The sequence below is a fragment of the Biomphalaria glabrata genome, chromosome 12 (genome assembly GCF_947242115.1).
Source record: "Biomphalaria glabrata chromosome 12, xgBioGlab47.1, whole genome shotgun sequence".
Classification (NCBI taxonomy): domain Eukaryota; kingdom Metazoa; phylum Mollusca; class Gastropoda; family Planorbidae; genus Biomphalaria; species Biomphalaria glabrata.
In genome coordinates this window covers 38,815,243-38,839,396 of record NC_074722.1, presented here as the reverse complement: position 1 = coordinate 38,839,396, position 24,154 = coordinate 38,815,243, and the positions used below count along the sequence as shown (strand labels likewise).

At 35.0% G+C, this 24,154-nt stretch overlaps 1 long non-coding RNA gene across 1 annotated transcript; it reads left to right on the top strand.

The window, feature by feature from the left end:
• Positions 1 to 5,222: 5,222 nt before the first annotated feature.
• LOC129922022 (uncharacterized) lies at positions 5,223 to 23,546 on the top strand. Its single transcript, XR_008774001.1, has 8 exons — positions 5,223 to 5,697; positions 6,137 to 6,290; positions 14,678 to 14,864; positions 15,466 to 15,518; positions 16,205 to 16,258; positions 17,363 to 17,420; positions 22,107 to 22,167; positions 22,695 to 23,546. It is a non-coding gene; the product is annotated as an uncharacterized LOC129922022 (long non-coding RNA).
• The last annotated feature ends 608 nt before the right edge of the window (positions 23,547 to 24,154 follow it).

Sequence of the window (24,154 nt, the reverse complement as noted above, 5' to 3'; positions counted from 1 at the left end):
ATCAAATGGCCAGATGGAGGAAAACTAGAAAAATCCATTGCAACTGGAGAGCTCTCACAGAGCAGAAAGGGAAGCACTAGCACTAGCTGCTACCATGCTAGCAAATCATCCAAGTTCCCCTCACAGTCATATTGTCTTGCTAACCGATGCAAAAACAACCCTCCAAAGCTTGCAAAACTCCTCTTATTCCTCTTATATTAAAAACCTCAGAACAGCACTTACAAAGCTCAACAACAACAGCAAAAAAACTGTTATTCAATGGATACCAGCCCATATACAACTAGAAGGAAATGAGAAGGCTGACACACTCGCCAAGAGTGGGAGAACTAACTCTCAAATAAACTCTGCACTCTATCCAGAAGAAATGAAGAAATTAATTGTAAACAAAATAAATGAGAAATGGACGATCTCTCATCCAAATCACAAGAAAGATGACGCTTACTATAAGCTATCCCGACAAGACCAACGTCTAATCTTTCGACTCAGGACCGGACACAACAGAATGCGACAACACATGCACCAGAAGCTCAAAATTGGAACCAGTGAAATCTGCCCATATGGATTATCACCAGAGAATGCCAACCACGTCCTCCAAAACTACTCTCTTTACCAAGAGGCCCGTATAAGACATTGGCCCCAAATCACCCCAATAGAAAGAAAACTATATGGAGAGCTCCCTGATTTGGAAACCACTGCGCAGTTCATCTCATGTATTGGTCTAGTCATATGAACACTCCAACATAACAATGAGAACGATGAAGAAGAAGAAGAAATAGTTGGCTGCATTATTAAGTTATCTTTCATTAGATATTTCTCAATCAAATAGCATTATTAATTTATGTGTCTTTAAATAAAAAGCACATTCATCATTGTTCTCAATTAAATGTCAAGTAAAACGTTTCTCCATGGTAACAAAAAGCATATAATGTTTTCTAGTAGACTTCAAATTTAAAATGTTTCCAGTTGACATGAAATAGAAAATCGTACAAACATAACCTTAACTATTTGACAATAATGAAGATAATAAATTGAATGAATAATTTTGTCTGAATATTTTAGTGTGTTAAGTAAATATCAAATTTAAACTAGATTTGAGTACAATTGTTTTTTCTTTTTCAAAGGTAGAAAAGTTCAAATCCAATTAAGTCCAGCATATGCCCTGCACTCTACATTGGATCTTGTCACTGGTTACCCAGCATACAGAGGCAAAGAATATGAACATTTGCAAGTAAGTTGTTTCTTGGTCATCAGGAATCTGTAGCCAAAGACACAGCCATGTAACCTAATGTAAAAAGCAAAAGTTACATGGATAGTGCATGAGTGCTTGGACATTGATTCTAATCTAAAAATGAATAATCCTAAAACGAGTCAGTAAATTAGTTATGTTACAAGCAGATGAGACTCTTAATCTTGATTAACAAACAATAATATGTCAATTAAATTACTCCATTTTTCAGTTTCTTCTCTTCCTATTTCAACACAAATTTGCACCTTTCCACATTCATACTATGCTGCACACATAACAAATTACCTTACAAGTGAACAATTCAGCAATATACAGAGCATATAAGATAAATGCCTGATGGAGGATGTCTTACATCCCTGAGTAGATAATAGATCATGTGCCACCAAGCAGACATAAGACCTGTTTGATCAAAATGGATTTTTTTTTGTATGCCATTTGTCAGGAGTTTTAAAAAAACACCACCACAATGTTTTTCCAATTTAATAAGAACAAAAATAGAAATGCTATTTAACCTATATTTCAGATAATAAATGAACACCTTTGATTTGAATTCCTCAACTGAAGGAAACATACCAATACTAGAACAGTCTTAAAAAAACAGCAGTGAGGCCAACTAGGTCAGTGAAACACTAGGTTTAGAGACTTCAGGATCAAAAGACATTTAGCATTGCAACAAAAGTACATAAACTAAACAGTAGATTAACAATTAAAAAACAAAACTTGATAGAATGCTCAGAGAGACAAATAAATGATTTCTAGTTCTTTAAATTCTCAATTAATCTTTTTCAATCAGGAAATGAGTCTGCCAAAGTTAGCCAATTTCATAGTACAACTGTACACCTGCTTTGGACTGATGGCTCTGGGTTTAAAATCTGTCTGCCACAATCCTCTCCCATCCTCCATGAGGTTTGGGATGAGAGGAAATAGTCTTCAATTTTCTTAAGTCATTAAGTGACTAATTAACATGAGCAATTCAATATCATTTTTAAAAAGTCTTCTGGTGTGTTTGACTGATGCAAACATTATTTATATACTTTAAGTGTCATCAACATGATCAGTGCTTCCCTCTAACAATCCCTATTTATAACATTTTTGAAGTAAGGTCTGTATAGTATAAGATAAGAAGATAAGATAAAAAAAAAAAAAAGAAAAGCTTATAGCTTTAAATGTTAAAATTATCAACCAAAATCTTAAATCTCCAAAAAAAAAAAAATAGGTTTAGTGTTTACAGTGTAAGAATAATACAAAACAAATCTTTAGCTTGAGATTAATTTGTGAAAGATTGTCCCATACTAAAGAACTGTGAAATGAAATTAACATTGCTCTTCTATAATATTAGTGCAACTCTGAAAGACACTTCAGAGAGTCTAGTTGACTAGATTAAAACTGTTGCGAGAGACAACATGACCTTTCTTTTCACCTGGGAAAGATCATGACAGATGGAAAACCTTCTTTTCATAGTTATTTCAAGTTGACAAAAGGTGGGAATCTACTGGAATGGTTGAACAATAACAATATCAGGCTAACCCCCACTTTATACTTATGCTGTCATTTGTCAAATCATTGTTTTATGGATGTGGAGCCTTGACACTTTCTGCTGATTCACAAATATGGATGTGAGTCTGAAGATTATTTCTTTGTTTACATATCTAAATATTTCCTACACTATGCATTACACAGATTTAGAAAATAAATATAATTAGCTTTAGGTACTAAGGATCACTAAGAACAGCAGAAGACTGATACAAATAGTTCCTGGTTATTTCATTCACAGTCACTTCATCCCAGTCAATTCATCTTTGGTCACTTCATCCCCTGGTTATTTCATCTCCTTTTCATTTCATCCCCTGGTTATTTCATCTGCTAGTCATTTCATTCTCTTATCTATCAAATAATAATTGTAAAAAGTTTGAAATTAACAGTATTTCATTTTATTTCATTTACAAGACAAAAAGTGTGACACATTAAATAAGAACAGAATATAATGTCATTAAAAATATTAAAAAAATTTAACATTTATAGATATAGAGCTAATGTAAAGATTGTTTTGCGTGTTAATTGAAATCATTTATAGATATAGAGCTAACGTTTATAGAGCTAAATTGTTTTTGCATGTTAATTGAAATAAAAGATAGGCTATTGATAGTTGGTACAGAAGACAATCCATTGATTCATATTGCTGCACATCATTCTTAATTTCTTAGCCAGTGTTACGTATTTCTTGCAGTCAGCATTTATTAGAAATTAGAAAAAATAAAATGTTATATCTGGGTTTGAAATTGCATGCTCATATTCAAGAAAGAATGATTGACAGTTAAAGATATAATAAAAAAAGCTGGCCATCAGGAGAAAAGTTATCAGCAGCATGATCATAAGTATTTTAATAATTTTCATCTCTCAAATGATATCCATCACTTTCACCACACATTTACCTTTTTTGATAAGTAATAAGCCTAGAGTGGCAAGGTCATAATTATTCTAATTGTACTTGTATCTCTCAAGAGATTTCCCCTACTTCCACCACACCTTGGCATTTGTTCATAACATTAACACAAAATGTGCAGGATAATATTGGCATCCCTATAGCAAACAGAAACAATAGAACTAAATACAAAGCCTGCATTTCAATATATCTACTTATTTACATATATTATTTCACTTCTCAAAAATTATGAAGAGTGGAAGGAACACTATAATAACTGTCAAAATATCAAAAAGTGTTCTAAATAAACATATTTATATATTAGATAAACAAGGGCTTAAAGGCGAAGCCTTAACAGCACAGTTACACAACTAGAAAAAAAAAATTTAATGGGGACGAAGTGACCAAGGATGAATTGATTGGGGATGATGTGACCAGGAATGAAATGATCAGTCACCAGTTCAAATGTCTTGAAGTTGTGAAAAAGTTATAATTTATTTAAAGCATCGAGAGACATGAGAAAAAGTTTTAAAGGATTTCACTTGAAAATTTTATTTCTTGTTTACCTGAAACTGTTTCTTAATATTTTTAGATGTTATTTCATTTAGCACACTTTAGATGTAACAAATATACTTACCTAGCATAGCTCAAGATATACAACATTTTATAGGAACTTGAACTTGCTGAACCTTTGTGTGTCTTACAAGAATAAAAAAATAATATTTCTATTGTATTACAGAGTTGCACTATATCTCCTGGATTACCAGTAAATAGAAATACTGTTTCAGCAAGTAATATTTTCATTTCTAATTATAGTAAAAAAAAAAAGTAAAGTTCACCTTTCAGACCTTGCAGTCTATAGGGCAGATGATGAAATCTTTTTCTGTGGCCCACAGTTAACAAGGGTGTCATGAGGCCAGCACAATGACCAACCGCCTTTACTTTTCCCTAACTAATGTCAGGTACCCATTAGAGCTGGATGGACTCAAAGGCCCCCAAAGATCCTGAAATAAAAATTGCAGCCTTTACCAGGATTTGAACCCGGGACACCCAGCTCAGAAGCCAGGGGCTTACTGCTCATCCATTGCACCTCCATTTCTAATTATAAAACCATAAGTATGTCAAAGAATGAGGGGAAAAAGAACTATAACCTTTTTTTTTCTCCCACAATAACAATGACCTTTTCAGTCACCTGCAACTAGGGATCATCTCATGAAAATTGGAGGATGACCTGGACATTAGCTATGGTCAGAACAATGTTGCTCAAAAAAAAGTTGTTGTTTTTTCCTTGGGAACACAGGTGCTGATACTGCTTGGTATCAATGACTTCACAGGTTCTGCCAGGATGTAGCATGTGTGATGCAAGCTGCCCAAAGGTCACAAGTTCCTGATTTTTTCCTAAGGTTTGACTACCAAAGCTATTCCCATGTTGGGCATAGCCGCAAGGCAGCAAAGTTTGGATTCAGTTTTTTCCTTCTAGATGAATGGCAAGCTAAGGCTAATGAGCCTTTCCTACCTGAAGATTACCTAGCTTAGTTGCCAGTTGTTCAACTTTGCCCCTTCTCTGCCAGACACAATATCTCCTACATCATGGCACTTTCATTATTACCTGTACTTGTTGCTTGTACTCATATTGTTATTTAAATAACCAATAACAAAATCTTTCTTTTTATTGTTATTCTTGGTATTTATTGAAAAGGATTTTTTTTTAGTTCTCCCAATTAACAATGGTACAGTATCATGAAAGGCAACATTGATTTAAAAAAAAGATGTGTTGTGCCACTCTTATCATATTTATAAGTTGAATTTGTATTTGATGATTGCAGAAATGATGCTTAAAAGCATGAATGAATTCTTTCTACTTTTATTTCAGGGGATTCATTCAACAGATGAAGTCAACTTCATACAGAATCTAGTTTTTTATGTGGAGAGAGCTTATAGAACACCTGACTATGAGCTTATAGAACACCTGACTCTGGGATGTGGGAAAGAGGAAATATAACAATGGAAGCATAGAGATTCATGCCAGGTAAATATAACACTAGAAGCATAGAGATTCATGCCAGGTAAATATAACAATGGAAGCATAGAGATTCATGCCAGGTAAATATAACAATGGAAGCATAGATATTCATGCCAGGCAAATATAACAATAAAAGCACAGAGATTCATGCCAGGTAAATATAATAATGGGGACAGAGAACCTGATAATTAAACAAATGGAGATGCATGCTGGTAACTTAAACAATGGAAGAATAGAGATGCATGCTTACTAGATATAACAATGGTAAAAAAAACATAACAATGGAAACAGATATCCCCCAAAAAATAAATATAATACTGGATATCTATTTTTTATTCATTGACATCTAATTTAATGAAATAGAACACATAATCTTATCTTATCTTATAAGCAAGAAATGCAAGATGTTTTAAGAAATATATTATTGCATTTGTCATCATTTCAGTTGGCATTGCTAGAGCAGCATTAAGGCAGTCAATGAATGTAACTTATTTGGTGAGCATGGAGCCACCTGGTCTGGGATTTTTGTTAATATTGATGCCCACCACAGGAACAGAACAATATTTGAAACTATCTGACCATGGGAATCAAACTCTGAGGTAAGCAAAGAACAAAGCCTCTTTGTAAAAAAAAATGCCCATGGAAAGATAACAAAAGTAAAAAAAAAGTATGTGGGCAGACTCTTGGCAAAGTGCAAAACAATGAGTCCTAATAACCTAACTAACTTAGAAGGTTCTTTTGGGGACTTGATGGTCAAAGCTATTAGCATAGTACATGGGCTCTGGTGCTGTGGCCAGTTTGGAGATCTGTTTGTATCCTCTTCAGAGCTTATCTATATTTAACCATATTTTATTCACCTCTTTATAACCATTTTACCATTGTAATATGAGGCCAAAGAAAAAAGAATGTATGTACTAGGTACTAGGCAGCCTAGCAGAGAAACTTCATTTTTGTAGATCACTCAGTCTACAACTGCTATTAGTCTTACATCTCCTATTCTCAACCACAGCAACTCTTTCTATTTTCAGTTTGTATTCATGTTTGAGTAATAGGAACTGAGATTAATTTTGAATATCCCATTATTAGGTCTCTGCACAGTCCACTACATGGTTTTCATTTTGCATGATTAACCTGGCTAATTCAGACAAACTGTTCAATGCTCTAATGACACCGGGGAAGGAATACTTGGACAAATTTGTCCTAGCATATGGAAAAAGAAATGTGCCTTTATCTTTGTGTCTTTCTTAGTATATTAGGTGTGTTTTGTATTTGCAAATTATTGTTCAGTGTTTAATGTTTTACTACTTTACTTTTTAGTCTTTAGTTCAGAAGCATCTCTAAATTTAGTGACCAATGGTGTTACTCAAACGTGAATAATTGTTTGTTATAAATCTCATAGCTCTATTTTGCATCATGTATTTTAATTTTATGTTTAAGTTAGGTTGTTTTCATTTATTTGGGGAGGGGGGGTAATTACTTATACCAATTATTAAATCATACCATTTGCTGAGCCATCAAAAAAATTGTTACTTGCTTTGAAAATAAGAAATATGCAGTACATATGCATTGCAAATAAATGAATCTACAGATGTAGCAGGACTAGTTGAAAATAAAGCACTTTTATGGCATAATGTGAGATATTGGTCTATAACTTTTTGGGTCTCCAGGTGGTTTATTTTTCTTTAAAATGGGTATTATGTTTGCGGTTCTCCATTCCTGTGGTATGTCTCCAGTTTTCCATGTATGGTTGATAAAGTTAAGTATACAGTTTTGGGCCTGTGGTCCTAGTCCCTGAATCATTTCATTTGTTATTTTATCGGGTCCAGGGGATTTTCTTGAATGCCTTGAGGCTTTTTAGGGCAGTATTGAGCTCATGTAGAGTGAAGGGAGTGTCAAAGATCTGACAGTTGACTGTTGGAGCTTTTTCTTCTTTCTTTAAGATATTACTGAAGGCCTGGTCCAGTTGTTTTCTTGGCTTTGACTTGTTAATGTTGGCAAAATATTTGTTGAATGTTTCAGCCTTTTTAAGGTTTTCTGTTATTATGTCGTCATTGCCTTTTATAGGTTGGGGGTTTGTTATTTGTTTCTTTCCTGCTAGCCGGTGCAGAAGGGTCCAGGCCTTTCGACCATCCTTGTTTAGATCTAGTTGTTCGCATGTTGTGGTCCACTTTTTCTTTTTTTCTGTTTTAATTTTGTATCTTATAAGCCCTGTCAATTTGTTGTACGTTGTCTTGTTCTCTCTAGTAGGTTTTTTTTCTATAGTCTTCCTGGCCATGTTTCTTTCTTTTACTAATTTATCTAATTCAGGTGTCCAAAAAGGTTTGTATTTCTTAACTTGGCCTCGAGGGATGTATTTTTTTGCTGCTTGTAAGATGTTGGAGACTATATGCTTGATAGTCTTGTGTCTGTTTCTTGTGAAAAAGCTTTTTTATAGTTCCATCTAGTTGTTTTGTTGGATTGGTATCTACCTGGCGTTCCAATATTGAGGAGTATAGGCCTGTGGTCACTACCTATGTCTTCAAGTTAGGGGTGCACTGGATAGTCCCTCCGGCTTCTGCCGAATATCCGGCATTTTTTACTATCTGGTGCCATTCGGCTCACTATTCGGATATTCGGATATCACTACCGGATAGTAAAAAATACACCTATTTAATATGCATAAAGTGGACCTCGTTCCATTACTGTCTGTTATAGAATGTATTAATGCTTATATGAAAACAAAATAATGTGCTTAAAAATAGAGCCATTATGCATATGCACCAAATATCGTTTGTTATAAAGACAAGGCATGTTAATAACTTAATATAAATAGAGATGAAACTTTACATCATAAATGCGCTTTACATACAGAGCAGCAATGGCTGGCACTTTTTTCAATTTGTCTTGACCTTTGAGTAAGTTAGCTAACATGTTAAAATGCTACATTCCTTGACTACGTCATGCTGACCAGACGTCTGTCTAGCTCTGCGGGTATATCTCCAGAGGTAGAGATGAACAACTCCCACCCCTTTAGTCCATCACATTGAGTTTTTTTTTATAGGCAGGTGACCACAAGTTAAATACGATGGACGTAGGTTTAATGTCAGCGTATTGACACTCTCTAGTGGTCACACCTTTCAAGGGAACTGAGTTTGTTTACTTAATAGTTAATCTTTATTGGGGGGGGGGGGCTGGACTACAAGAGCCACACCTCTAAGGTAACCAGGTATATTTCTAGATGAACATCTCCCTCCCCCTTTTATTTGTTTAGCCCATCACATTGAGTTCATTGATTGACAGGTGAACCCAAGTCAGATACGATGGACGTAAGCACTCTCTAGAGGTCACACGAGGGAACTAGGTTTGATATTGGGTGGTGGACTAGACTTTACATTATAAATTCGTATTACATACGTAGCAGCGATGTCTGGCACACTTTAAAAGCTTGTCTTGACCTTTGAGTGGTCTAGTAACTATGTAATATTTCTTAACTATGTCAAGCTGATTGTCTAGATGTGCGAGTATATCTCCAGAGGTAGAGATGAGCAACCCCCACCTCCTTTTGTTTGTTTAGTCCATAACATTGAGTTCACAGATAGGCAGCTGACCACATTAAGCCAGATGTCAACGTGTTGACACTTTCCAGAGGTCACATCTTATGAGGGAACTGAGTTTGTTTACTTGGAGAAGAATTTTTATTAGGGGCGGGAATACAAGCCAAATCTCTATAAGGTTAACCTGGTATGAGTTTGTTTATTATGAGATAGGTTGTCAATCAAGGGTCTGGAACACAAGCCACACCATTTATACTATTGGCCGGGACAATAAGTTTGTTTACTTTAAGTCTCAATTAGGAGGCTGGACTACAAGCCAAACAGACACTGACCAGGTTTATCTTTAAAGGGAAGGCTAAAGAGACTCATTACCCCCAACTTCTTATTTGTTTAATCCATGACAATGTATTGATAGACATTGACCATTCTTAAGCCAGAATGGATTAACGCAGATTGTTGAGAAATATTGACACTGTCTAGAGGTCACTAGATGATGAGACTAAGTTTGTTCACTTGGAGAGAAATGTCATTTAGGGTGCTGAAAACATGTTCGTTGCACAATAAAATAAAACAAATATGTGCATGTTTGCGTGTATGTATTTTTTCCCCTTGTATTAAAACTTTTAGAAAGAAAACTAATATCATTGTTTTAATCTATTGACTTAATATATTAAGGAAAACCTTACAGTAACATTTAACATCACAGAAAATAAATTGATCTAAAGCACCACAATTAGATCTAGCAAACAAAGAAAAAATATGCTGGAATGTTAAGAAACACTTGACCTCTGTAACTAAGGTACAGATATAATTTATCTATATGCTTGACTGACCATGCCAATGTGTTATCTTTTTTCGCCTGCACACTAAACACTGTTGCGTATGCCCAAGAACAAAAACGCATGATGGTCAACACCATCATCTATACACACTACACTAGGACTACATGTGTAGGCTCACTAAGTCTATCTAACCAGATTGTTACTATCAGTCGAACACAGAGTCTATTTATGTTGTTTTTTTGGTACGGAGGGTGTGAATGAGTTTTTTTTCTTCTATAGTTGATTTTCGTGATTTTCTTAGATCTATATAACAGTAGATCTAAACATAGATACCAATAATAGGCCTACAGACTACAATTAAATCTATGCTTCGCAACATTTAAGGCTCAGGCTATGAGTAGGTATAATAGATGTTCCTGCTGTTAATAAAATATCGTTTGCCGCAAATGGATTAATAAATATATGAACTACTACGCTTCAGATTCCAACTATTAACTAACAGCTATCAGTATTAATCCCTTGAAGCCAGAACCAGAAGCAGTCTTTGGACTTAAAATTACAAGTCTGATGACCAGTTGTTGGTCAGAAATTCTTGAACACATAGCCTACATCCAACCACCATACAAGCCAGATGAGAGATTTACATTAGTAACTAGTTAAATATATACTAACATATTTTACATTGACCCTCCAACACACAGCCTTTATGGTTGGTGGCCTCGTACATGCTACACAGATTAATTTTCGTTTATAAATACTGTTAAGCTTGAATAAATCAATCAGTAACAGAGTTTAAAACAATAAGGTATATAAAAGGAAAAAAAATAATACCAACAAATATAGGTATGTTATTTAACAGTTTCGTAAAATGCTCAGCAATACAAGCTATTTACAAGACACTTAGGTATTCGGCTCCGGCCCCGGACGAATATCAAATTTTACTATCCGGTCATATCCGGCTCCGGCCGGATATCAAAAAGTACTATCCGGTGCACCCCTACTTCAAGTACTGTTATTTTAGAAGAGTTGGTAATGTCTGTAGAGATAAAAGTTAGGTCAGGTCTGCTAGTTGGTTTGTGTGCTCTGTGGAGGAAAGTTGGAGGTGTAGTTTTGTTTTGCAGAAGTTGTAGGTTAGAGGCATTTGTTACATCCTCTATTTCTTTGCCACGCTTGTTGTAGTGTGGGTAGCCTAGGGAAGGTGTGTGTGCATTGAAGTCGCCAGCTATTATTGTCCTTGTGTAGTGTGGTAGTTGTATGTCTATTTCTGCTGTTGATGATGGTGGGCAATAGTAGTTTTTGATGGTGTACTTTGTTCCTCCTCTCCAAAGAAGTATTTCCTGCGTGTCGATGTCTGTATTGTTCTGTATTTGTTTTACTGTGGCTTGTGTGTCGTTTCTTATGAGGGTCATAATTCCCTGGCATTTGGTGCAAAGGCATCTGTACTGTGTGTAGCCTGTGATGTTTATTTTTTTCTTGGGCAGTAGTGTTTCTTGCAATAGCGCTATGTGTATATCATGCTTCTTGAGTATGTGTTGGAGTTCTGTTGTCTTGTTTAGATGTTGAGTTGCAAAAGGTTTAGGTGTTTGCTGCTAGTCTGTTTTTTATTTCCAGTAGCTGACTTATCACAGGCAGTCCTGGAAGAAACTGCCATGCGCAAACCTTTTACGAGGCGACGTCTGAGCTCGTATGGATTTCGTTAAATTCCTTGGCATTTAGTGTAGGCTGGGTGTTTCCTCAGGCTTTTTTAAAATATATAAATATATAGACCCCGCATTTTAAGGGAGTTTTCGGTCTTGGCAATTTTCTCCAATACTGACATAAAAGGAAACATCTAGGTCTGAAGACTGTAACCGGAATATCCATGGGACAAGGTGGGGTTGGCCAATGGTCCATTCTCCGCCATCCATAGAGCTCTCCAAATGGAACTTTTCTGCAGTAGAAAGCTTAAAGTGGACTGTGCCCTGGGTATGCTCTGTGGAATCGTCACATCCTGGATCCAGGCCCCTTCACGATATCACATTCACCAGATTTAGAAAAAAACACTTCATGATGGGTTTATGTCTAGTATTAGAATGTAGTGAGACAAGGACCTCCGTCTGGTGTAGTGCAATCCAGACCTCTGTCAAAAAGCACCTAGAGGGGGGGAAGGTCACTATTATTCACTTAGTGAAATGCAAGTGGAAAGGCAGTGGGGTTATTTATTTCTCTTGGTCATTTCCAAGCCCCGATACCCACACGGGGGAGTATCGCCACAGAGTGGAGGTTTGGAGAGTTTTCCTTCTCCTAGATGGGTTGCGTTATTTAGGCTGACGTGCCCCATCAACACGAAGCTAAACTGGTTTTGAGGCGCCAGTGTTCCGCCTTTCATCCCTTCTCCTGTCAGTTTGTAAGAACAGGTTCCGCCGGATTTTTGAGAAATCACGTGAAGGCCAGGAGCTGGATTTGACTGTCAGAGGCATTTAGAGATGCAAGCCATGGGAGCATTTCTTGGAAAGTGGGTGCTTATCCCCACTTTCACCACCGGCATTGACAGTCCTTTGGAACACTACAGCAGTATTTATAGATTTGCAGCAAGCCTATGATAGAGTGTGGAGAAAAGGTCTATTTTTGAAGATGAAAAAAATGGGCATCCATGGAAAAATGTACAGCTGGATCAGGGCATTCTTAAAAAACAGAACCATCCAAACCCAATTTGAAGGTGCCATCTCTAGTAAAAAAAGTTTGGAAGAAGGACTACCACAAGGTTCAGCCCTTAGCTGCACTCTCTTTCTAATCTTCATGAATGACCTCCCGGACCTCATTTCGGTCAATAAGGCACTTTATGCAGACAACCTTTTAATTTGGACTACAGAGAAATATCCAGTGCTGACTAGATCCAAACTAAATAGAGCCCTCACAACTATCTCCACATATTCAAAATTATGGAAAATGGAAATAAACAAAGAAAAGTCAGTTTATTCAATCTTTAGCCACAGCAACAAAACAGCAAAAAGAAACTACATCCTAAAAATAGACTCTCAGCCAATAAATAAAGAAGAAAATCCAACATATCTTGGTGTAAAACTAGACCAAAGACTGTCTCTAAAACACTTTATGGCAGATTTAAAAGAAAAGGCATCACAAAGATTAAACATAATAAAACACTTAGCAGGAACATCCTGGGGAGCTGAAAAGAAAACCTTAAGACAGTTATACACTGGATATGTCAGATCTGTAATGGATAACTGTCTCTCCATACAAGTAGCTGCCAACAAAACCTATCAATCATCATTAGATACAATCCAAAACCAAGCCTTGCAGTTAATTAGTGGAGGTATGAGAACTACTCCCACAGCAGCCTGTGAAATAGACTCCAATATTGAACCTCTTAAGTTAAGGTACATCAGAGCAGCATTAGAAGCTATTGAGAGATACAGAAGGTTGGAGGACGATCATCCAAATAAATTACTAACACAGAGAAATAGGAAAAACAACCAAAAAAAGCAAAGGACTCTGATCCAACTTACTGACGAACTAGCCCTAAAACACCACCTACCCAATAACAGAGAAAAAATTACCAGGTTTTCAAACATTACACCCGGACTAAACTACAAACAACCAACCATCAAAACACATTTACTAAATAACACCTTAACACAAAAGAATCAAATCCACTGGAGCTCAAAGTAGGCACGCTTGAAACAATCGAAAGCTATCAAAAAACAGCTATCCATATTTATACAGACGGATCGGCTTTCAAAGCTACCATCAATGCTGGTCTTGGTGCCTTCCTGGTCTTTCCTAAAAATAAACACTTTGAGATAAGCGCACCCTGTGGCGATTACTGCTCAAACTTCCAAGCCAAAATTGAGGCAATTACCATAGCACTTCAGACAGTGGAAAACAAATTATATGAAGGAATGCAACCACCATCAGATATTGTTGTCTTTACAGACTCCCAATCTACTCTGCAAGCACTTAACAACAGCACCTTAAACAGCCCAAGAGAGTTGACAACACTCATTGTGATAATCCACCAGATGATATCAAAATTAAATATCAATATTACACTACAGTGGATCCCTGGACACATTGGCATCATGGGCATCAGGAAACACAGGCAGAGCCATGTACAGGGAAATGACTACGCCTAACAAACTGGACAGTATTAACTTCCTCCCCCGCAAAGAACAATCTACAATCTTCCAACTAAGAACAGGACACGCACCACTATTAAATTACCACCTGAACAAAATAAACTCCACACAACTACCCCTTTGCAGACATTGCGCCCACCCCTTTGAAACTGTAAACCATATCCTCTTTGAATGCCCCTCCCTAATCCACCTTAGGCAGACCCTACTTCCACTACAGCCCAACATAACCAACACCCTGTACGGCAGTGCTGAACAACTGAAAAAAACAGCACACTTTTTTTCCTTGGCACAGTCTGCAAAAGAGCTCACAGCTCAGCAGCAATAAAGCTGGCTAGAAGAAGAAGAAGAATGGCATAATGTGAGATCTAGTCAGTTTCATCAGGAAACCAAGCACTTCACTACTCTGCTGCCATGTATATTCCTCAAAACCTAATCTTGTGAACTTTAAATGTGTAAGAATCCTGGATCTTGATATTTGCATACTCTTGTATCCTTGAACTTTTCTAAATGACTTTTTTTTTTTTTTGTATCGCAGAACACTGATGCCTCTCCGTAAGTTGGCCTGCATTAGCCGTAAATGAAGATAATGTTAGAATGAAAACAATTGAGAAGGTCATTCGCAAGTTAAAGGCAACTTTGGTATCAAACATTTTCCTAGAGATAGGTACAAAACAGCTGTAGAGGACAAAAATAGAAAGTATTACCGCCCTGCTGAAATTAAGGTATGAGTTTAAAAAAAAATAGTTCTTACTTTACATTTACACGCTTTGTTTTAAGTTTGTACATTTTTGTTTCAAGTTTCTCAGTACTGTTTTTTTAATTCTTCAAATAAAACACAAATGTATCAAAACTACTGTTACAATTATTATTCTCCCATTTTTTTTTATATATAATTCCAAGAATTAAAATGGAAAGTAAATTATTTTAAAAGAAAAGATGATTGATTTGTCTGTGTAGTCTCACTTCCCTTTATCTCACTCAGATCAAATGTATTTTCAAAACAGTGGGGTTTCAAAATACTTTGTGTCTTATATGTTGGAATTACAAAGTTGTCTTAGAATATTGAACATTTAGACAAGTAATTCTTTTAGTACTACTATTAGAGTCTACAGATATTGGGTTAAAACCAAATTGTTAATTTTTTTCTATCAACAGTTTTTATTATGGGACAAATTTTTTTTTTTGTAATAAAAAAAAAATGAGTGTTTTATCAAATTATCAAAAAGTGTTTGATTAAATAACATTTGTATGGGTCAATGAGATTATATTGTTCTATTAGCTGCTCCAATAACTTAATAATTGTGAAACATCTCTCTTCTACAGTTTTGATGGGATTGAATTTGAGGGACCTAAGGTGTCATTTTAATTGATTTACAGTAAGTTTTTTTTTTCTTTTAATTAAGTTTTAAAAAAAAAAGGTTGCTTCTCATTTGCCTTAATTGTTAGCACACTCATGACAAAATAATTAATCAATATGTCATTTACTACACCATGAAGTAATAGTACCTCTCCCACAATTTAAATTAATCTACCCAAAGAACCCAACTATGTTTGAAAAAAAAAAAGATTATATTTATGAAAAGTACTAAAAAAAACAACATTTTTGTTTTAATTGGTTTTAAAAATTGTTATTTGTTCTGGTACAGGTGCATTTCAACTAAGCACAAAGCCTCCCTATCTTATCTTATATAATACAGACGTTACTTCAAAAAAGAACATGATTACGTCCTACGCGTCATGCATTTAGTCATGCAAATTAACCAATGACTTATATTCTGCCAAGTCACTGGTTTTCCTGGCTAGCTCAGGAAAGGGCTAGCTCCCTATTTCAGATAAATAAGTTTCTTTTATAATGTGCTTCAACAGAGCCCTGATGTTCACCTGTCCAATTCATGATGGGTTTTGAAAAAGGAAAAAAAATATTCTTAGAATAATTGAAAATGATAGAGCCTAGCCTACTGAATGAAACCTGTCCCACGTCTCTAGTGTCATTTCAACCCATACTTATACAAAGTCAATTGCTACATTTAAGATTATCTTAAAATATTTGTTTGATTTTCAGTTTATAAGCACAGTAAGACTTTCTGATCTTTTGGCATCATTTTACATAGCTCAGGTAAGGCTCATTTTTCTTGTTTGTTTTACTTTACTACCTTAATGTAAAAGTATTTGATCAGTAGTTGTTTTTTTTAAAGGCTAAAAAATCTTTTAAAACCTTCCTTGGCTTTTTTGAAGGATCATCTGAATCATCTTCTTCTTCCTCGTTCTTATTTTTATGCTGGAGCATTCAGATGACTTAACCAATATTTTTATATCAACTGAGCAGTGGTTTTAATCAGGGATCTCTCCATATAGTTTTCTTTCTATTGGGGTGTTTTGAGGTCAGTGTCTTGTACAGGCCTCATGGTAAAGAGAACAGTTTTGAAGGACATTCTCTGGTGACACTCCACTTAGGCAGATTTCACTGGTTCCAATTTTGAGCTTCCGGTACATATGTTGTCTCATTCTGTTGTGTCCAGTCCTGAGTCGAAAGATTAGGCATTGATCTTGTCAGGATAGCTTATAATAGGCATCATCTTTCTTGTCTGAATCATCTAAAATAAAACATCTATTAACAGCTCACATCATATTTAATGTATAGTTCGTTCATTATAATTCACAGGACACATCTGTCCTCTAGGTGGCACATTCCATTTTTTTGTGCCTTTCTGATGAGCTTGGAATGTTTGGCTGCATACTGGGTAAATGTAAGACTGTGTGGATTTCTATTTTTCTTCTTTCAAGGCTGATTTTTTTTTTATCCTTTGCAGTTTGTGCTCCTATTCTCATAGTGTGGTGTCCAATTGCTCTATCATTTAGAGCTAAGCTTCATGGCATGCCTTCTATACACTGTCCATGATTCAAAGCATAAAGAATTGTTGAGAGGAAAACAGTCAGACTGACCTCTAGTTAAGTTTGTATGGTGATGGCTTCTCTGTGCCAGACACTTTTGGTCATTCTGTCTTAGCTATTTGGGAGTCTATGTCTAGGTATCATTATGTGTCAGAACCAAGTTTAAGCTTGACATTTTAAGTTCCTAAGTTAATTGATCAGCAAACCTTTCTTCTCTACTATATCATGTAATGTATGCTAAAAATGGTTGTTGTTGTTTTTTTTCAATATGTAAACAAATATTTAGTGAGGATAAGACAGTTCAAATGGTTTTTTTTTTGTTTTGAAGAAGACAGAAACTGCCACACAGTCTGCTCTGAACTCCCAAGAGTACTCCAAATTACCATGTAAAAGTTTGTGATAGGATCTAGTAACTGTTGATTATTATGAACGAATAATAAAAGACTGGATATAACTTATAAGACATGAAATCAGCTGTTTAATCTAACGCCATATTGGTTGACAACAACAGTTACAAGGGATGTTACTCCCAAACACTGATTGGTGCAACCTATATAAAACACACATCAACATCCTTCCCTTTCTATAGCTAACAAAATACATATCAGAAATATTTGCAATTAAAATAACAAACATTAATAACTCATCTTATTTTATAAATATTATAACAACTAAAAAAAATAAAAATAAATTTCAATTGAGAGTGTGACACATATAGAATAAATATTTCAACATGCATATTAATATTGTCATAAAAATTCTTAGTACATATCATAATCCCTATGCCACACATGTCTATTTGTTTCTCGAGTGCTAGTTCTTGTTGGCATATTTCTATCACAATTATTGTCTGGTACATGAGAAACTACTTCAGACTGTGATGCATGTTGAGAACAGTTATCAGAGAAATCTGGCCTTTCATCATCATCATCATCATCCAAGACATTCCCATCATAGACATCTGTGTCAGTGTCTTTCAAAATAGTTTTACTTGGCCTAATATGAAATCTGTTGCGTATGTAGAGTCCTCCATTATCTCCCTTGATCTTATAAGATCTTGGAGATGGATGTTCCCTGATCATTCCAGGATACCATCCAGTTTGACCTGGGTTTTGGTAATAAATAGTTTGCCCTAGATGGAGTTTTGGTAAATCCAGAGCTTGCTTATCATATTGTCTTTTTACTTGTCGTTTATAATTCTCTTTCTTCTCAGCTACAACATGTTCACTTAAACACTTTGACGTGCTGGTAATCAATGTCCGAGGACTTCTTTTGAGGCACATTTCAGCTGGGCTAAATCCAGTACATTTCCGAGGTGTATTTCTGAGTTCCAGTAAAGCTTCATATGGATCATCACCATTATGTTTAGTTTTCAGTATTAAATTCTTCATTATCTTTACAGCAGCTTCCGCCTTCCCATTTGTTCTCGGATAACCAGGATCTGATCTGATGTGATTGATGTTCCATCGCCTTGTGAATCTCAAAAACTCATTTGAACTAAATTGTGGACTGCCATCTGTTACTAACAATTTTGGAGCACCAAGGCGAGCAAATTGTCCTTTTAATTTTCTAATCACATCTTGTGATGTTGTTGTTGAAAGATAATCATACTCAATAAAATTAGAGTAATAATCAACAGTAATTAGATACTGTCTTCCATCCACTTCCATCAGGTCAGCCCCAACTTTTTCCCATGGAACATTTCCTTCATCATGTATAAGTGTTTCTCTCTGGTTCATAGGTTTTCTTTCTTGACAAGCAGTGCATGTCTCTGCCATCTGCTTTATTTCATCAACCATGCCTGGCCAGAATATCGTCTGTCGGGCCCTCCTCATCATTCCATCATATGCAATGTGTGCTGTGTGCAGGTTTTTCTTCATTTCTTGGCGCATACTGAAAGGTATGACTACCCTTTCTCCTTTCAAAATTACTCCATTACTAAGTCCCAAAGTATCATCAAAATCAAAATATGGTCTTATCATGTTGTCTAAATCTTGTTTTCTTTGAGGCCATCCATTCATAATTTGCTTTGATAATTTATTTAATGTGTCATCTAAGTCTGTTTCTTGTTTTATTCTTTCTAATAATGGATCCGGTATGTCCACAACTTGTCCACATACGTTAAACACTTCATCTTGCATCTCCTCTTGATTGCACAGTCGTGATAATGTGTCAGCAATGTGTAAACTGTTTCCTTCTACCCACTGAAATGAGAAATCATAACGATTGCTCCTTAACATCAAGTTTTGTAATCTTCTTGGAGCCTGGTTTAGAGGCTTCCTTAAGATGTTTGCAAGTGGCTTATGATCATTTATTATTATGACATGTCTTCCAAATGTATATTGATTAAATCTTTCTAGCCCAAAAACCACGGCAAGTAGTTCTTTTTCAATGAGCCCACCGTTTTTCAGTTGGTGTCAATGCTCTAGAGGCAAATTCTATTGGTTGTCCTTCTTGCATTAGTACAGCTCCAAGTCCATGTTGACTACTGTCCACTTGTATTTCCAGTTTCTTGTCAGGGTTGTAGAATATAAAGACTGGAGTATTGGTAATCATTGTTTTTATCTTGTTGAATGCCTCTTCACATTTTTCAGTCCATCTAAAATTGCAATCTTTCTTTGTTAGTTCTCTTAATGGTTGAGACACTTCAGCTAGATTGTTCAAAAATTTTGACAAATACTGCACCATTCCACATAATTTTCTTGCTTCCTGGCTATTTTCTGGTTTCTTCATTTCCAGAATAGCTTTGATCTTCTTTGTGTCAGGCTTTATGCCTTGTGCACTAATGCAGTGTCCCATGAAACTTATCTGGTCTTGTTTCTTTACTGTTTTCGTTTCATTTGATTTAATGCGTTTCTCTTTGCATCTCTCTCTTAATCTCTTCAGTTTGTCAGTGTGATTTTTTTCTGCTTCTTCTTTGGACTGACCACATCCCACAATCACGATATCATCAGCCACATTAATGCATCCTTCAAATCCTAACAATGCTTCTGTTAACTTCTTCTGGAATATTTCTCCACTTACACTTAGTCCAAAAGGAAGTCTTGACCATCTGTACCGCCCATATGGTGTGATCATGGTTGTTAGTAGACTAGACTTTTCATCTAGACGTACATGCCAGTAAGCCTCCTTTACGTCCAATTTAGAAAATATTTTAGCATTTAGGAACTGTGGCATTACAGCTTCCAAAGTTGGTGACTTAAAATGTTCTCTTTTTAAAGCAGTGTTTAGATGTCTTGGGTCAATGCAGATCCTTAAATCCCCATTTGGCTTTTGAACCACAGCCATCTGGCTGACCCAATCTGTTGGCTCATTTACAGGAATTAATATTTTCCTTTTTACTAATGTCTCTATTTCTGCTTCCACTTTCTTTTGAAATGCAAATGGTATATTACGACAAGGTGATGCCACCAGAGCTGTTCTCATTGATAGTTAATGATGTTTCACCTAAATCTCCCAGATGACAATCCATTGTGTTTACTTGTGATATGAATCTATCTTCATTTAATGTGATCAGACTTAAACTTTGGCATGTTTTACGGCCTAATAAGCATTGATATTGGTTCTATACAACTGTGAATGTTACCAAATAATTCTTTTTATTTTTAGGATTTGTTATTATTAAGTTAGCAGTGCCCTTGGTTTTTAATTTGGAATTATTCCACATTGTTAATGTTTGAACACTCTTCTTAATTTGTCTTTTTAACGTATTTCTTATATATAATGTTAACATCTGCTCCTGTGTCCAGTTGAAATCTTATTTGTTGACTATTTATCATGAATAGTGCTGTCATTCTGTCCCTATTTATGTTTAACACATTAATTGAGTTTAATTGTTCCTCTTGGTCAAATTCATCCATTGCATTATGCATATGTATTTTATTCTTAATCTTACTCTTAACTGCAAAATTATTTTTGCCTTTGCATTTATTGCAATTTTTTCCCCAAGCTGGGCATGCTGTTCTGTTCACTGCATGTCTGCCTCCACAAAACCAGCAATCTATTAGGTTGTTTCTGTTGTCATTTTTCTTCTGTTCTATCTTATCTATCTTCACAACAGTTTCCTTATTTATCTCTGCCAATCCTTTTGCAGTTTGCTCATATGTTTGGCATATCTCTAAGCACTTCTTCAAGGTAAGATCATCGTGATTCAGTAATCTCTCCTGCAATCTTTTCTCCACGGCGAATATAATCTTGTCACTAATCATTGTATCCTTTTCTTTAAAATTACATTTTTCAGCCTGAGCTCTAAGCTGCGTAATGAACACATCACAAGATGACACCTTTTCTATGTTCCAAAATCTGAAACTTTCCAGAACTTCATTTTTCTGGGGTTGTAATAGTCGTGTAATTTCTTTAGTAATATTTGCGGGTCATTTACGTCTTCATTCTCATCATGCTGCAACTGCTCACAAATCTCTTGGGCCTGAGGTCCAGCACAATGTAATATTATTGCTTTTTGTCTGATTTTAGGTTTTTCTTCAGCTTCTATTGCTAACAGTAACAGTTCCACTTGTCTTCTCCATTGGCGAAAGTTTTCACTGACATTACCTTCAGTCACTTTTAACTCTGTTGGTGGTTTAAGTAGACCTTCTGCCATCTTCCACAAAAACTTCACTATAGTATATCTACCGTAACTGAATAACCCTGAGCCTCTCTATATATATTTAATAATATTCTAGACTGAGACTCTGGAATCTACTAGATTCTAGATCTACACTTTAGATCTATTTTTTTTTTTTAAATTTAACTAGATTTATATCACTGATATAAATCTAAATATAGTTCTTGTTACCGCTGCCACCATGTTGATTATTGTGAACAAATAATAACAAGACTCTGGATATAACTTATAAGACATGAAATCAGCTGTTTAATCTAATGCCATATTGGTTGACAACAACAGTTACAAAGGATGTTACTCCCAAACACTGATTGGTGCAACCTATATAAAACACACATCAACAGTAACTATAATATATTTGTAAAGTTAACAATAGCTCTAATATAAGTGTTTGTATAAAATTATGCAATGACATTTTAACATGAGTTGAAAATTGTTTTTTTTTAAGGCCCCTTCATATGTTGACCTAACAAAGTCAAAATTGCCAAGGAGAGTTGAGTAAATAGAAGGTTTGTGAATAAACATTTATATAAGTTGTTTATAGACATATTTTACTATCTTGCCCTGGATGTGGCAAAATATGTAGGACACAGCTGGGGCTGTGTAGCCATGGGAAATACAGCATTCCTTGCTAATCTTCGGACTCTTAAGACAAGCCTTATTATTACTGGCTTACAAAAATGGAAGAGCTGCTATTAGTTTTGTGTGGTAGTATGACCATCTGACTGTCATGTTTAGATCTCAAAAACTAGAAAAACTGATTTTATGGTATTTTGCAACTTGCTAAGTTTATATTCAACAACTAATAATTGCCTTGTCATAAGGAGTCCTTTTTTTAATCTTAAGTATCTAATCAGTTTTCTGTAAAAACTTTTCTTTTTTTTCTGTTATCTTTGAAAGATTCTAATTTGTTGAATCTGGGAAGAAATGGGCAAATTGAATGGTTATCATTATGATAGTGTCAAGATGTATTTAATAATTATATACAATTCAAATAGCTAGTAACTAATTACATATTTGTATCATTATTTTTCAGCGCAAAAGTTTCATTTATTAACTTTTAAAGCAATAACACAGTTGAATGTTCAAGTATCCACCTGACTGATGAATGTTCAAGTATCCACCAGACTGATGAATGTTCAAGTATCCACCAGACAGATGAATGTTCAAGTATCCACCAGATAGATGAATGTTCAAGTATCCACCAGACAGTTGAATGTTCAAGTATCCACTAGACAGATGAATGTTCAAGTATCCACCAGACAGTTGAATGTGCAAGTATCCACTAGACAGATGAATGTTCAAGTATCCACCATTTCATTAATTATCATATTTCTCTTTTAGGAAAATGTTTCTGTTTTCACTTTATTTTATTTTGTACCAGTCTAGTATTTTTACCATTAAAAATTTATATTTCATGTTAGTAAAAAAGATGTTTGAAATTTTGTTGCAAAATTTATAAAAAAAATCTATATATATATTAAAATAGTAATTTACTCAACCTTGGAATCCTATCACTGAACTGGGAAAGCTAGCTTTGATTGTTTTTGTTGTTGTAAAAAGCCATATGGATAGTGTGTATATTATGCAAAGGTTGATTATTAGCTATTAAGGTTGGAGTTTTCCTTTTTTTAATTTTTACATGATTTCAATGTTAAATACCACTGTAGTTGTCTTTCTGATAATGATGCTATGATGTGGTCTTGGTATATTTTTTCTGTGATTAGATGTTGTAACATATAGATATTGACAATGTAAAAAGTTTATATACAACCAAGTTCATACATTAATCTATTTCACAATCATACAAACTATAAACTGCGTAAAGCTTTTTGTTATTATTAAAAATATAAACTGTAAAGTATTGGATACTAAAATGCATTTTAATTGATTCTTCCTGAGCTATACTTTATTGCTTCTTCATTTTGTGTGTCACAATTTATTTAATTAAAAATGTAATTTTTTGTGAGATGATTTGTGTTGGTCACATGTATAAGTCATTAGTTTCTATCATGATTTTTTAAAAAGTATTTGTGTAAAACCAGAGAGGTTTCATTAAATTTGTACTTTATTAATTTTTTATTTTACATTTTTGTTTAGTTTTAATTTTACTTACAAGCTGAATTTGTATACATAGCTATGATTTGATGGAATTCTTCTTTTTATAAAATTTTACATGGTCTAAGGTTTTTGAGTTCATTGAAGCTTTTTTTCAAAACTCTGAAGAGTTGAACTGAAGGCTTGTAAAACTATAGGCCAGCAAAAAATAAAAGCTTCCTCTCACCAGCCTGACTGAAATGATTGTTCTGTCTGGAAGAGATCCTAATTGATGTCTGTATCACACTACTATTTCCAATGCTTCAGAAGCTCCAGACACAGGGGCTAGAGATTGGCAGACCGCTAAGCACACCAAGAACTCCTGCCATCTTCCTTCTCTTTACCACACTCAACAATCCCCATTCCATTTGTGAAACAGAATGTTGGGATTGTTGACAT